This window comes from Pristiophorus japonicus, chromosome 25 (assembly GCF_044704955.1).
Source record: "Pristiophorus japonicus isolate sPriJap1 chromosome 25, sPriJap1.hap1, whole genome shotgun sequence".
NCBI lineage: Eukaryota > Metazoa > Chordata > Chondrichthyes > Pristiophoridae > Pristiophorus > Pristiophorus japonicus.
In genome coordinates this window covers 15,524,521-15,527,402 of record NC_092001.1, presented here as the reverse complement: position 1 = coordinate 15,527,402, position 2,882 = coordinate 15,524,521, and positions in this window count along the sequence as shown.

The following is a 2,882-nucleotide window of genomic DNA, read 5'->3' as shown; positions in this document are numbered from 1 at the left end:
ACCATCTGAAAACTTGGTAATATTACGCTAAATTCCTTCATCTAAATCATGAATGTATCTTGTACATAGCTGGGGTCCAACACTGAGCACTGCTGTACGGCACTGGCCACTGCCTGCCATTATGAAAAGGAGCCATTTATCGCGACTCTCTGCTTCCTGCCTTCAATCCAGGTCTCTATTGCAGAGCAAAGAAAATTCTTCAATGAAGCTCTCTCCTTCAGTTATCATTTCGTCAGTTGTGCAAATGAAGATCACCAGTTAATTAATGACGTTTTCCCGTGAAAGCAAGATAACATTTAACGATTATCCATTTTCTGCATTGCGAAAGACACTGGTTAATCAGGACAGTCTGCAAGATTTGTCAAGGAAGGGTCGCGTTTGAATCACTTCAATGCATTTTTGGAATTGGTCGCCAGGTGTGCCGATGAATTATTGCCTATAATGTAGTGGATATGGATTTTATTAATTCATTCGCTAAGGTCTCACATGGCAGACTGTTCATGCCCATGGGATCAAGGGAGAAGTGGAAAATTGGATCCACATTTGGCTCGGAGGCAGTAAGCAACGGGTAATTTTTGATGGGTGTTTTTGTGAATGGAAGGATGTTTCAAGTGCGGTTCTGCAGCTTTCAGTTCTAAGTCTATTGCGTTTTATGATATTTACCAACTATCTAAACTTGAATATAGTGGTTATGATTCAGAAGTCTTCAGGTGGTCGTAAAATAGGCAGTGTGGGTGATAATGATGAAAAAAGATGGAGACTGCAGGAAGATATCAATCAACTGGTAAGGTGGGCAGTACAGTGGCAAATGGAATTTAATCCAGAGACGTGTGAGATCGTGCATTTGTGGAGGGCTAACAGAGATTGGGAATGCACATCGACTTTAAGACATTGAGAAGTGTAGATGAGCAAAGAACACTGTCAGTGCATGTCCACAGATCACTGAATGTAGCTGGCCAGTTGGATAAGTTGGTTAAGAAGGCATACAGAATGTTTGCAGTTATTGGCAGAGGCATGAAATAGAAGAGCATGTGGGTTATGCTAGAACTGTATACAATTCTGGTTAGCCCACAGCTGGAATACTGCGTGGAGTTCTGGTCACCGCATTGAAGGAAGGGCGTGAGTGTGCTGAAGAGGGTACAGAGGAGATTTACCTAGAATGTTGCCGGGAGTGGAGCAACTTTGTTTTGAGGACAGATTGGATCGGCTGGGTTTGTTTCCTTGGAAAAGCGGAGGCTGCTGGGCGACAGCATTGAGATGTAAAAATTAGGAGAGGCCTAAATATTGTTGATTAAAAGGGCCTCTTTGCCGTAGGTGAGTGGTCAACAAGCAGTGGGCATTATTTAAAAGTAATTAGTAATAAGGGTTAAAGGGGATTTTAAGGGAACATTATTCATGCAGTTGTTTGTAGGGGTCTGTAATCACTGCCTGAAAGTTTGGTGCAGGCAGAAACATTCATCCCAGTACTTGGATGTGAACTTCAAATGCTGTAAGGTGCATGGTTACACACCTAAAACTGGACATTTGTTGGCAGGTGCGGATACATTGGGTCATAATGGACTGCTTCCGATGCTGTAACCTTCTATCATTATATAATTGTCGGTTAGCATTACTTTCATGATGCAAAACGAGGCGATCAGCTAATTAATGGTGTTTGCAGTGAAAAAATGTTCAGTGCAAGCTGGATATCGAACTACTAATATGAATTATTCAATTTTTTCTAAAAATTAATGCAATATGTTTGCAAAATGCTTCCATTCGGTTTCAAACCTGGGACCTTTTTCCCTAAGTAGCGTGTTAGGCAAACATGATAACAACTGCACCATGGAAACGCTTCTCAGAAGTAGTGTTGGGAAGATAACCAGAGCTTTAATCTCAACAGCTGGACTACACTTCTGGAGCTTGCGTTACGAAAATAGAAAGTCGATGCTATATTCAGCAAGGTTTTGAGTGTTTCAGCAATTGATCCCGTGTTTCTCAGACTTTATACATTGGACCAGGAATGGCCATTCCTCAGCAAGTGATTAGAATCTGGAATACACTGCTTTAAAGTGCGATGAAGGCAGACTCAATCTTATATTTCAAAAGGCAGTTGGATAAGTATCCGAAGGAATAGAATTGCACAGCTGTGGGTAAATTACCTGGGAGTATGACGAGCTGAGAGTTGGCATGGGCTCGACGGGCCGAATGTGGTTCTTCCGTTCTTTAACCATTCCCTTATTCTGTGATTATATAAGTTAGTAGCACATTTAATAGCATGCATGGAAGCATAATTTTTAAAAAGGGACATGGATTGAGTCGGCCTAAATAGAGGCACCTGATTCAGAAGATTCGGGTGCATGAAAATTCGGGTTTAATGACTTCGAAAGGAACATTTTTCTTTTGTGAAGCTTCGGTCAGAGAAATGTTTGTAAAAGGAATTTTTTGCAGGACGGGAGTCAGCATTTCATCTTCTTTCTGGCATTCGGGGTCACATTTCTTTTTCGAAGTTATTGTGTTCGTAACACAGATGTGACTGCACACAGGGAGGCTAAAGTAACAGTGATCTCAATCTTTATTAAGACACTCCAGAGTGAGGAACAGGCCTTAGGCGCCAGCTTATATACTGTGCTCCCAAGGGATGCTGGGATCCATTGTGTCTTCAGTGGATGCGCTCCCTGGTGGCGGAACATTGGAGTGCATTCTTTGTCGAAACACAACATCACTCCCCGCCTCCCCGCAATGTCAAATTGAAAACTATTTACACGGTGAGGCGGTCTGGTGCCTTTCATTCCCTGGTGGACCGCCTCGGTACAAATGTCTGTTCTGGTGTGTGGGCTGTGCCCTCGCTGTATGGCGTGTTTTTGGCCCTGCAGGGCTGCAAGGTGAGCCTGGCCTTGCTG